The 13,420-nt window shown below is 49.4% G+C and overlaps 1 long non-coding RNA gene across 1 annotated transcript; it reads left to right on the top strand.

The window, feature by feature from the left end:
• Positions 1 to 3,086: 3,086 nt before the first annotated feature.
• On the top strand, positions 3,087 to 8,362 carry LOC145723305 (uncharacterized). Its single transcript, XR_014148234.1, has 3 exons — positions 3,087 to 3,715; positions 5,054 to 5,205; positions 8,175 to 8,362. It is a non-coding gene; the product is annotated as an uncharacterized LOC145723305 (long non-coding RNA).
• The last annotated feature ends 5,058 nt before the right edge of the window (positions 8,363 to 13,420 follow it).

Genomic DNA, 13,420 nt, shown 5'->3' with positions numbered 1-13,420 from the left:
GCATCCTCCCTTGGCCTCCCCTTCCCAGGCCCTCTGCTCTGTCCACATCAGACCCTAGTTAGCCCTGAAACTCAACTTAATTAGATGTGACCCAGTTTTTGCTACATTGAACTCTGTTGGGGTTGAAGATGCATTTGGCTGCCCAAGAAAACCCCAGCCTGCTTCTCCTCACTGCATTGTATTTGGCAAATGTCTTCTGCAGAAGGAATGTGGAGAATTTCCCTTTTCATCATGTCAGATCATCTGGCTCGGCTGGCCCTTTCCCAAGAGCCCAGTGGACACAGCTGGAGCAGGGCGGGGCCCAGGCGGATTGCTGAGCTGGGAGCTGTGGCCTTCCCTTGGCTTGAAGGCCACGGTGGGACAGGGCTGACCAAGGCCAGCGCGTCCCATGGGGTTGGAGAAGGCACCCAGCCTGATGCACAAGTGGAAGGAGACCGGGCACAGGGAAGCCTTGGCCTGTGCCGCCGATCTAAACTTTAATCCTGAGATTATGACCTGTGTAAATTCCCCAAGAATGCCTCACTACTTGACTAGGAGATCTCCAAGAGAAGTCATTTCCATAGGGGTGGATCCAGGTTTTGGGTGGCCTGAAGTTCTTATAATTTTTGGAGTCCTTTTTGAGAAAACAAAATTATGAATACAGAATTAAGTACTGGGAGGGGCCTTGATGCCTCAGCCATGTTAATGTCATGGTGAATCTGCCTTTTCAATTTCCATTTTAATGGGCGGGACATGCAGACATAACGGGAAGACATTTTGGATTGGGCTTTGGTTGTTACTTTATGAACCTGCTCTTGCTGGCTCACCGTCAGTCAGGGGAGCCCTGACAGGTGGGAGAGGGTGAGCGTGAAGCCTGGAGGACCTGGTACTTACAGGGACATCCACGGGAGGTAGTCCACACTGGGGAAAGTCAGGGAATCAGTCCAATGTCAACCGACAAGGTCAACTGAAATGCTAAGTGCAGAAGAGTAGGATGTCATTCAGAGAGGCCAGACTTGTTTGCTAGATTTCGTACAATAGTTCAGAGGTCCAAAGTTACCATTTCAGAGCCTCACAGACCTGGATTTAAATGTAGGCCGAATTGCGTCTCTTTGCCCAGGTGGCTGGATCATTTCTTCAGTTGCAGACATGGACTTGTGGAGGAACACTTGCCTTTGAAAGCAGACAGTTTCCAACCCCGAGTCTGTTTCTTCCCGGCATTGAACTTCACATTTCTTCATCTGTAAGATTCCTATCATACATGTTTCTGAAGAGTTGTGATAATCAGGGCGCTTGGGTGGCTCAGTCGGTTAAGCATCTGCCTTCTGCTCAGGTCATGATCCCAGGGTCCTGGGATCGAGCCCCATGTTGGGCTCCCTGTTCGGAAGCAGGGAGCCTGCTTCTCCTTCTCTCTGCCTCTCCCCCTGCTTGTGCTCTCTCTCTGTCAAATAAATAAAATCTTAAAAAGAAAAAAAGTTGTGATAAAATAACTGACACAGATCAGGTCCTATTACTATAATATTAAACACAATTCTTTAGAAACCAGATTAAATAGACACACAGTAGTAAGTATACGCCATTTACATGCTCAGTCTAATAGCTATAAGACAGAACTCCATAAACAGAGACAATGCATGTTCTCAGGCCCACATGGCCCATTTCCATGGACTGACTGTATTCTAGGTCTCAAAGTCTTAAGCCTTAAAAATATATACTGATTCCATTCCTTGGAACAACCTTGTATTCACGGCATAGACTCAGCAGTGTTGCTGAACTCACGTATTGATCTACATTGTCAATACCCATAGTTCTTGAACACTCAATGTCAAATGAGAACATTAAGTGGCAGAATATAAATATAACTCGATACCAGTTATGTAAAATTTAAAACACAATATCATTATTTTTTTATGGATAGATATTTAGAAGAGTAAAAACATGGAGATATGGAAGGATTTATCCAGCTATAGGTGAGTGTTTCAGAAGTTACAGAAATTATATCAGAGATGTGTGTTTAGAAGATAAAAAGGTCTGAATTAAACACGGCAAATCTATATATATTAATCTAGCCTGTGTCTACCTAGAGGATTGTCCTGTGCCTTACTTCATATCCCCTTATGCTCAGAGTTAAAAAGAAAAGGGGCCGATGATGGGCACATCGGGGTGGTATTCAGCAAGTGTTCAGTTTTGTTTGGAATAGGCTTTAAGAGAGCATTCAATGAGCTAAGGTGGGTGAAAGTTCCTGGGGCGGGTGCCCAGGATGGGTCCATCCCCTCCTTCTCTGTCTTCGCCTTCTGGGGCAGCTATTCCGACTGGCCTGCTCCCCTATAGTCTGGGAGGCTCTCTGGGGACTGGAAACTTCAGAGAGGCAGCCGACAGCCTTAGAGGCTGGGGAAACCAGGCATTAATCCACGGCTGATCCCCACGCCCCTGCCTCCAATGGGACAGTAAGATACTCTACCACCCAGCCCTGCACATCCGCTTAGCGGGTCCAGGAGAGATGGACGCTCTCTAGCTGCCCCATTCCTCTTTTTGCTTGCTGTCTTACTCTTTACTACTCACCCTGATCTCCCCTGAGGCAGGGGGCTTTCTTACCTTTTTAGGATAATTAGCAAACCTATTATACAATAAAAACATGGCTTGGTTTCCATGGTGATTTGCATGTTCTGTCTCATGATGCTTTCTAAGGAGCCTATCTTAATCTTCGTCAGCCCTACCAAGACTAGTCTCTGCTGTATCTCATTACAGGGGAAGTTTCCTTAAGAAAACAGTGTTTTTCCTAATGCTTCTTTCACCGGGGCAAAAATCCCAATGTACTGCCTGGTGACTAGAGTTAACAATTTTTTACTATATACTTGAAATTTGTTTTGAGAGTAGCTCTTAAATGATCTCAGCACACACACACACGCACACACACACACGATGAAAGCTATCTGAGGTGACGGATGTGTTCACCGACTTTATTGTCGTGATCATTTCACAATCCATACGCGTGTGTCAAATCATCACGTTGTACACTTTATATAATTCCATTTGTCAATTATATCTCCATAAAGCTGTGAAAAAAAAATAAAATTTGCACTTTGGAAGCAAAGACCTCTCAGGTTCAAATTCACTAATCTGCCTCTCTCTAATGCCTTCCGTAATTGAGAGTAACTGTGTTTCTAGTTACGAGTTGATATCATCGTCAGGAGATCGTAAACACTTAGCATCCATACTATGAAACAGCTTGAAGATACTGAGGATGTGTGTCTGTGTGACCACCCCACGGATATGTGCAGCGAAGCCTTGAAGTGTGTGTTCATAGACCGGTAAGAAATCCACGAGGGATTTCAATCCCCTCAAATGGCAAGTTTGCAGGTGGGCGAACACTGAGAAATATCAGGTAGGTGGGAACAAATCAGTTTGAATCAGACCCAGTGGGAGCCATGCTGTGTGGGCAACCTCTTAATGAATATAGACTTGCACCACCCTGTGCATTATTTACCCAGCTGCGCCTATTACCATTTCAATAATTTAAGGCAATTTGTTACAGGGGTACCTTGACCGATGGCAATCAATAAGCAAGAAGCCTAGAATCCAATCTCCACTGCACTCCACTAACCCAGCTGGTCATCTAGGGACACAACGCCTCTCTCTTAACCCTTTCTGCTCCTGGACCATCCCCAGAGTGGTCTTACCAAATGCCTCTTGTAGAGCGCTCAGCATCTTCCCATCCAGCACTGGGATGCATCTGGTAGGTTCCTTTCACTGGGCTACTCAGTGTGGTTCACGGAGTGGCTGATTCCATTTTAGCATCAGTATCATCCGGCCCTTGGGAGGCCAGATGTAAATCCTGGGGCCCCGCCCCAGACCCACTGAGGCAGAAACTCTGGGGATGGGGTCCAGTAAGCTGTGTTCCAACAAACCCTCCAGATGATTCTGATGCACACTTACGTTTGAGAACCCACTGGATGATGGGAAAGCTAAGTGCAAGTAGAATTCAGTTTTAATTGCCAGCAAGTCTGCTTTCTCATGGCCCGCAGGATTATGAGTTGTGAGGTATGCATCTTCTTCTCTCACAGCCAGTGAGCAACACCCCCCCCCACCACCACCCTGCTCTCCACCAACCCCCTGCCCCCACCACTGTGTCCTTCCAGCACCGTCTCCACCAGGGCAGGCTGCCTCCCTCTGGCTCTGCCCACCAGCACCCCCAAGCATCGCGTCTCCTCCACACCTGACAGGGAGAGTTCTGGTTTGGCACACATTACAACTGCCAGAATTGACAGAAGGGACGCCTGTTACAAAACATGGATTTCATTTTATCCCATCTCCCCACCAACCAGCCATGACATTCCTCCCACCCCCCGGATGAGTCTAGGAATAGAATGAGTTCGGCAAGTAGTTTTTGAGAGCCATATTTCTTGATTAGCCTCTGCTCTCCTGTGACAGAGGAGTGGCTATCGCTTCAGTAATTGAATTAACAGTCGGCATTTCATCTAGAATCCCTTAGAACTAATCAGGATCTATATCCCCCTCCCCCCCCAACCCAGTGCAACAAGAACAAGCGCCTCAGTGCACTTAAAAAAATATATATATGACCGCTTTCATGAGATATAACTCACACACTATACTCTTTACCCTTCAAAGTATACGATTCAATGATTTTTAGTGTATTCCCAAAGTCGTGCAATCATCACCACCATCAGTTCTAGAACATTTCCATCCCCCTCAGAACACGTCCTGGACCCTTTCGTCATCCCCCACCCCCCAAGTCCCCCTCCCGCACAGCTCCAGGTAGCCATGTATCCACCTTCTGTCTGTGGATTTATCTATTGTAGACATTTCAATTATTTCATGTAAATGGGCTTATGCAGCATCTGGTCTTCTGTAGCTGGCTTGTTACATTTTGCATAATGCTCATGGGCGGGGGCAGGAATCCACACTTCACTCCTTGTCATGGCCGAATGTCAGCCAGTTTTACCCCACTACTCCCTCATTATCGCCTTGCCACTTGTAAAGTTGGATTTTAGTTCCAGACCATGTGCGTGCATATATTTATCTTATTTTTGAAACAATCAATATTTATCATTAGTTTCAGCAGCAGCATCGTCTCCCCTTCATCCTGTGCCCTCCCCTTCTCCTGCCCCATCCCCCATGGTGGGGACCAGACTCTTACACTGAGTGATGATCCAGCCGTTTGGATCTTACGCCCAGCTCTGAGCTTAAGGAATCAGGACTTACCAGGTAATTTTCTTCAACCTTCCCCCCTTGTAGACAACACAGACGTAGCACACAACACACACTCGTGCGTCCCAAATGCTTCCTTGACATAGCTATGCTGAGGTCTCAAACTTAACATGTCCAACAGAAGACTCTGATTGTCCCCTCCCATCTCCAGAGCCACCCCCAGACTAACTTCCTCAGTTGCCAGATCTATAATACCTCTTCACTTATCTTCCTGCTTCTACTGTTGTCCTCCAGCAATCCATTCTTTTCCTAACTGCCTGATGGCCCATTTAAAGTATAAACCAGGGGCACCTGGATGGCTGAGTGAGTTAAGCGTCTGCCTTCGGCTCAGGTCATGGTCTCAGGGTCCTGGGATCGAGTCCCGAGTTGGGTTCTGTGCTCCACGGGGAGTCTGCTTCTCCCTCTCCCTTTTCCTCTTTCCCCACTCATGCTCTCTCTCTCAGATAAATAAATAAAATCTTTTTAAAAAAAGTATAAACCACTTTCTAGCTTAAGAGAATGTCACTTTCTAGCTTAAGAGCCCCTGTTGACCTCCAGTTGCCCCTAGAATGAAATCTAGACTCCTCTTGGCTTTAAGGCCCCTCCCAGCCCTGTCCACTGCCTGCCACCTCTCAGTAGAATAAGAGCAGGGACCCCTCTGTCCCGGGTGGCGCTGAGCCTGCAGGCCCTGCCATGTAGTAGGAGCTTAGTTGCTGTTGATTGACTGATGGACTGGTTCTACTCCTGCCTCAGCCTCCTTGCTGCTCTGTCTGACCATCGGACTCCAAATTCACTGTGGGCCTTGGGATTCCTGTGTTTTGAGCAAAGGCTGATGGTGGTGTGGTGACTTCTGTGATGAAAGCACTCATTTGAGAATATCAGTTCAAAGTATGTGTGTTTCATGATGCCTTTCGATAGGCCATCACTTGGTATTTCGGAATTTGTTAAGAAGTGTGGACTCTTTCTCTTCATCCTTTCCCTCATTTTCACCCGGGAGCTAAGCTGTCTTAGGAGCTGGGGCTTCTGGGGTTTGAGGGCCACATCCTGGTGGCTTTTCCAGAAGTCAGGCTGGGGATCTGGATCCTGTAGATTACTTTCGGGTGAAGTGATCCTCTACGAATGAAGAAGACTGGTCTTCAGGGTAAGCAGCCACTAACATTTCTGCATTTGAGAAGAACAGCAAGCATTAAACCATAAAGTGTTTTAATAGAAGGAAAAAGACCTTAATAGCAGCATTCCCTCCACCCATAAATACCAAGCAGTGTTGCTAGCTGACTAGAGAGAACGCATGGGGACAGGAGGTGTTTTCCGGGGGCATACTGGGCTTGCTGGGAGTAGGGAAGGGGCTTGCATCATTTTCTCTTCCCTGAAAGGGCAGGCTTTTGGGGCCTGCTGTAAGCTTTTGGGGCACTTTCCTTCAGCGCAGTAGTCTGAACTGCCCCATGGATCCTTGTCCACAGGGGCCCATGCGCCAAGATCGGAGGCATTTTGAGGTCAGTTGAAGGGCCATCCTAAGACTAAGGGCAACATTATTGATAAGGCAGAAACTCTCCTTCGATCCTTAGTTGGAAGGGACTTTCTGAATGTTGCTTAGATGCTGGGGATCCAGCCGGGGGTAAAACATGGAGCTCACATTCCTGATGAGCGAGACTGACCCAGAAGTGAAGGGCCACAAGTAACACGGCAAGTATGATGTCAGAGGGAGGCTTGAGTTATGGGGGATCCAGAAGACGGAGTGATCAACACTGAAGGTGGGGACAGGTGTCAGGGGAGGTGCCCAGAGGAGGGCTGCCTGAATGAGGGTCTGCAGGCATGAAACGTCTTGGGGAAGTGCAGGCAGATCTACCCGGCTGGACCACCAGGTTTGGAAGCAGAGTTTACGCTAGAAGGTCAGCGTTGGCAGAGAAGATTACGCCAGCTAGAGGGCGAAAGGTGGGTTGGAGGTGAAATGAGGGATCCGCTGGAAGGCTGTGGCTCTGGCCCAGCTGTGGGGATGGAGAAAAGTGAGAGGCAGAGAGATGTCAAGCATTCAGCACCGGCAGGCTCTGGCGGTTGCAGTTGGTCAAAGGAAGAGCTGAGGATGATTTTCATGAATATGCCTTGAACTCATGTGTGGTTCAATAGACTGAAACAGGAGCCATAGATTGATGATCAGGTTTGGAGGGGAAGATACTGAGTTCGGTTTTGGACAGACCGAGTTTGAAGCATCTGCGGGTTATCTGAAAATGCCCTAACGTAGGGTGCTGCAGTTTGGGGCTCAAAGACCTTGTCACATCAGAGACGTTCAGACCTAGCAACAGAGCTTCAGAGAGGAAATGGATTCCATGGTGGATGAGATTGTCCAGGGAGGTTACAGGTCAATGGACACCGAACCTCATTGGTCAACAGCGTTTGCATTTAATATTTCTCATGCCCATTGCCCTGATGACATTGAGAGAGGCAGCGGAATCCCTTGTACCTGGGAGTGTAAGGACCAGCACCTGGACCCACATGGAGATCTTATACAGGACGCCTGCATAAGCAGGGCCACAGTCTCTGGGTAGAAGGCTGGGGGTCTGAATTTAGTGTATTTACTATCAGAGTGGGTATTTGTGGGATGAATGAATACCTAAGCTGGGAGATCATGGTGGCTCAATCTTGGGCCCTTGGGACACAGATCATTGGAGACAAAGTATTTAAAACAAAGAACTGCCATGTAGCGAGCTCCAGTTTCTTTCCCAGGGTGGGAATGGCATGCCCCTGTTTTGTCTGAGCAGGGAACGGGGCAAGTTGCTAAACACTCAGGAGGAGGCACCAATGAGCTATTGATATGCTGGACCCAGCAGCGTGTCAACAATCAATAGTTTTTCTCACCAGTTAAATGTGCCCCATCAACTCTGGCTCAGATGCTTCTGCTGGAGCGACAGGGGTAGCGGGCAGAGGAAAAAAAAACACATTGAAAGAATGTTGCTATTTGCTTTTGAGTGATTGTTTCATTTTCCTTTCAGCCATCAGGATCAAATAGGACCAGAAAAGAGCTGGAAGAAGTGGCATTATTGATTGTGAAAAGAGCGTGGCCAGAGGAAGATCTCAGCTACCTTGTGACAATGGCCCCCGGAAGATGAAAGGGCAGAGGATGTCCCCGATGGGCAGTGGCCCAGGAGGCAAGATGCTGTGGACACTGAGCTCGAAAGCTGCCCAGGCAAGGAAGGGCGCTTATCCACCATATGCTCTAAGGGGCACCTGACCTCTAAGGGAGGTCAGGGAGAGTTCAGCTGCTAGGAAGGATTGTATTCATTTCCAACTCAAACTGATTTAAGGAAAGGAAAGTAATGTTATTGGCTCCTATTACTGAGAAGCCCGGGGATAAGACCACCATCAGGCGTGATGGGATACAGATGCTCTGAGGCACCGAGATAGGACACTGTCCCTCACTTTCCTCTTTCCTTTGTGTGACTCCACTGTGGGACGGGCTTTTCTCAAGCATTGGCCACCAGCAGCTGTGGCTCCTTACATGCAGCTAGCAATATCATTTGGAAGAAAGTTCTGGTTGAAGTCCCAGAACTGAATCTCATTTATGTTGCTGGTTACAGGGCTGGATGCTCTGATTGATCCAGCTTGGGTGGCATGTCTCCATGTTGAGATGGGGAGAGATGGAGTCAGCCCCATCCCAATGGTATGGCTTTGGACTGGAAATGGTGGTGGTGGGGGGGACATTGCCCCAAGGAATTTCAGGGCTCTGAACAAGTCAAATCAGTAAAACACAACAATAGGAGTCCTGCAATGAGATAGATAGGGCTTGGCAGCAGAAGATTCAGGTGGCATTATAATTCTGGACAATCTCTCCATTCATGATAGGGACCTAGTGTGATGAGAAGAGGAGCTTGCCGGGGGTAGGGGGGCCTCTGGGGCCCAGCTAAGTTATTGGGGTTCAGTCAGGACACTGGTTTTAGAGGGGCCTAGGATAGCCAGAAGGATGCCTGAGCATTTTCAATGGGTAGGAGGAGGTCAAGGCTCAAGCCCAGACTCAGGACGAAGGCAGTGGGTTTTAAACTTCATGCCAACAGAGCCCTGTGGCTTGGTAATGTCGCAGGGTAGGGATAGCTGCTAAATGGGGAGGCGGAGGGGTAGATCTGGCAACTGTATCCAGCTTCATAATAGGCTCCCATTTAAAGGAAGGATGTCATTGTCCAAAAAGTCTCCAAAATCCACTGGACAAGGGTGGTGGGAATCTGCTTTTCAGATGCCAGACCCAGGCCTGTCCACCTTACGGAGCTGTTGTCATGACAGCCTCAGGCCCTGGGGTAGCTCCTGAAGGAGTGACCGGCTGAGGAAGAAAAGGCCCGAGAGATGGGCAGGGGCTGCTGGGATCTAAGGAGTGTCCCTAGCGGCGGGGAGGGATGGTGAGCGGCTGCGTACACAGGTTCGTGTCCCCTGTGCTCCTGGGGACACTTGTCGGAGAACAAACCCCGTAGGTGGCCTCTGCCACTTGCAGAGGATTTGCCAAGAATTGTGATTTCAAGCCAGAAAGGTGGAGGAGAGGTTTGGAAATTGGGACCCGCCCCCCCGACGGCGCAGAAGACTCTTGTCCAATAGCTGGCTTTTTATTATCATTATTGTTGTATCGTTATCTTTCCTTTATTTCTGTCTTTTAAAAATATTGGAGGTGACTCTGTAAAAAGACCCACCCATTTGTACATCCGTTCATCCATCCAGCTACCCCCACATGTCAAACGTGTTTATCACCAGGCACTGGGCTAGGTCTTGGGCACGTAGAGATGACACATCCGCGTCTCCTAGCCTGGGCCCTCTACCGCCCAGAGGGGAGACCGACGTGTTAGCAAAGAGTTGCTGTGTGGTAAGATAGAGACAATGATGGTGGGATGTAAAAGCTGAGGGTTGCTGGAGGCAGGTGGGTGGGGGGATGGGGTAACTAGGTGATGAGCATTAAGGACGGCATGTGATGTGATGAGCATTGGGTGTTATACACAACTGGACACAGCCAGGGGCTTCACTTCTCAGACAGTGGGGAGCCACTGAAGGTTTTGAAGCCAAGGAGTAGAGTTGACTGGTGACAGGAGGAGGGACTGGGGTGGGGAGTGCGGGCCTGGAAGCAGACACAAGTCTTGGGTTGAGAGATAATGAAGCCTGATCTTTCAATAAGGGGAAGGGTTTCCTGGATTCCAGAGATGGTCAGGAAGGATGTGCAGTATAAATAAATGTTATCAAAACAAAAAGAACAGGGAGCAAAGGGAAAGGACATTGTTGCTAAAGTCACCCAACTGTCCTGGAGGGGGTGTGATCAACAGGGGGTTACAATTGTCAATTCTACGGAGACTTCAGCTACTACGGATGTTCCATAGCAAAGGGAGGTGCTCAGTTGCATCACTGATTTTTCCAGGTAGGCATTCGGGAATGATGGCAGACTCCTGCGCTCCTCCGTGACTGCCCCGAGGATGTGGACAGGGGCACAGTCTTAAGGGGAAGATTTGTGAGGTGGGTGTCCTTGGAGGAGAGGGTCAAGAAGAGGGTCAAGAAGGATGGAGTTCTCCCTGTCTCAAGCCTGGCTGGCAAGGGCAGGCCTCAGAGGGACGCGTGGAGAATCCATCCTCCCCTGGATTTGAGGACACCGAGGACTGAGGACTGAGTTCCGTCCCTGGAGTTGCGAGGTGCAGGAGTGATGCAGCTGGACAAAAGCACCCAGAAAATGGGTCTAGGCCCTTCTGCCCTAATCAGCCTTGCCCAGGAAGGTCACTAACCAGATAGGACCTAGAGAAGGAGAGAAACTCTGGACAAAGGGGAGAGAAAAGAAGGATCATGCTTCAAGCAGCCCGTCCAGTGCAGGCAGGGGAGAAGGGTTGCTACTGAAGCGAATTTGGAGTTATTGCCATTACCTGGAGGAGGTCATAGTGATTTTATGCATGAGCACAAAGGAGCACATTCAAAGCCTCCACCCGGGGCGCTGCCTACTGACATGCCATTGGCCAAAGCAGGTCACGTGGCCTGGCTCCATCGGTGGGCGGGGCTGCTCTGGAGGGAGGTCATGCGAAGTGCTTGCTGGTGGAGATGGTCCAGGAGGACCGCGATGGCAGAAGAGGAGAGACGTCCTTTGGTGGCAGGTTACTACTAGAGAGGAAAAGGGACTCAGCAAGTTGGTGTCGGGTTCACCACCTGCAGTATTTCGTCCTGGTCGGACTGGACAAAAACTAACTTGCCCTCCTGCTAGCTCTAGTGTGTGTGTGTGTGTGTGTGTGTGTGTGTGTGTGTGTGACATATAGATTAATAATTATTTACCTACAAGATATCATGTCTAACTCTTGCAGTTTGGTCATTAAATGTTTATATTTTTAAATGAAAAAAATTAAAAAAAAATTTATTTATTTTAGAGAGAGCACGAGTCCACAAGCAGAGGGAGAGGAGAAAGAGAATCTCAAGCAGACTCCATACTGAACGTGGAGCCCGACGCAGGTCTTGATCCCAGGATCCTGACGTCATGACCTGAGTGGAAGCCAAGAGTCCGTCACCTAACGGACGGCACCACCCAGGCGCCCCAGTTACTAAATTTTTAACAGTAAAAAAGTATGTGTAATGAATTTTTACAGATTTCGTGATTGATTTGTGCCCCAAAGATCATTCTACGTGAAGATATTTGGATTCGACCTCTTTTCAGCTGACTTAATTTTGTTTCACTCTTGGCCATTCAGCATGCGGCTAAATGTATATTGGTGCACCTCTCTCTTTCTCCCTCTATTAGAGATATTTGGAAGATGCCTCTATATTATATATACTGGTGTGCAAGTTGTCTTCTTCACTTAAGATGGCTCTGATCTCTGTCCACACCAGCACATACAGACCTACTTCACCGTTTTAAACTTCTACAGGTTATTCCCTTGCTTTACAAAGGACTCCACAGTGTAATTTATGACCACATCCCCCGTGGGTGGGCTCCTAGGTTCCCAGTTTTCCCCACCCTTGCTCTGCTGCAGAGCAGAGACCAACCGTCTCCTGGGAGGTGCGTGGAATGTCCAATCTGCTCTGACCCTCGGGCGTCCTGCTCGTCCTTTTGGGAGCATATGACATGGTTACCTCCTTCCTTTGGCTTTTTGCACTCCCTCTCTCTGTCCATTCTGCTCAGGACCTTATGGCAACTGCGTTCCTTCCTGCCTATTCTTTCCCTGGATGGTCCCCTCCTCTTCCTAGTCACCTGCCCTCACGCCCTGATGTTGCCAGGACCGGCGCCCAGCCCACACCTCTGCCCAGCCTCTGTCTCCAAATGTGGAGCCACCACAACCCCTCACCAGCACTCACCCCAGACCTGACCCCCCCTCCACGCTTGCTACCTCGGCAATCAATGGGGCTAGTGGCCAGGCACGGCAGCGGACCCCTCCCACTGCCACGCCCCATCGACCCGTCCAGGGGGCACTTCTGCCTCCCCGACCGCTTGCATCTCTCTGCTCCTGCAGTCTCCGCAGGCATTGCTCTGCTTGTCTTTCACTAGCGGTTTGCTCTGCCCACCCCCCCCACCCCGACACAGGCACTGAGAGCATGCCTAAGACGTCAGTCACACGGTGGCCATGGGGCTATGCGTGCACTCCGAGGCTGGTACATGATGGAGCCCCGCTGCTCACCCGCTGAATTACAGTTCCTGGAATTGGACCCTGGAATCTGCATTTTGAATGTGCTCCTCAGGTGCTTCTTAGGTTCACTGATTTTGGATCCGGTGCTAAGAACAAAGTCAAGATTCTCTCCCGTCACATGCCAGGTCCTCTCGGGAGCTTCATTCAGTCTCTTGACCTGCAAATTAGAGCTCAATTCTTGCTGGGAAATCGTGGGATTCTGGAATGAGGTAATGCACGTGAAACGCAGCGTGCCGTCGGACACGTGGAAGGTATGACATGATGGGAGCACCGTGGTACTGGTCATGGTGCTTGCAGTTTGTACGGCTCCTGGAAACACCAGCTCACCAAGTCCGTGGAGGAGACCCGCCGGTGGCCACCATTTGTGTCCTGGGCTTGCAGGGTAAGCCATGTCTGCGTGTTGCTTCTCCGGGCTTGTGATTCACTGTGATCTCTGTATTCCTGTCTACCGAGGCTCTCAGAACCCTTGGTGTCCCCTCTGCCAGGGCACGAAGACCTGGCTCCCGCACAGAGGCTTTTCATCCCGACATGGCTCCCACTTCCAAAGTCATGCAGAGTTCCGAGCACAGAATGGCCTCCGAGCTCCGCGCTCAATATCCAGTATGAGCTAATGATTG

This window comes from Leptonychotes weddellii, chromosome 9, assembly GCF_054177405.1.
Source record: "Leptonychotes weddellii isolate Sample4059 chromosome 9, ASM5417740v2, whole genome shotgun sequence".
In the NCBI taxonomy this organism is placed as follows: Eukaryota; Metazoa; Chordata; class Mammalia; order Carnivora; family Phocidae; genus Leptonychotes; species Leptonychotes weddellii.
The sequence above is the reverse complement of the archived record's forward strand: the minus strand, read 5'-3'. Positions and strand labels throughout refer to the sequence as shown.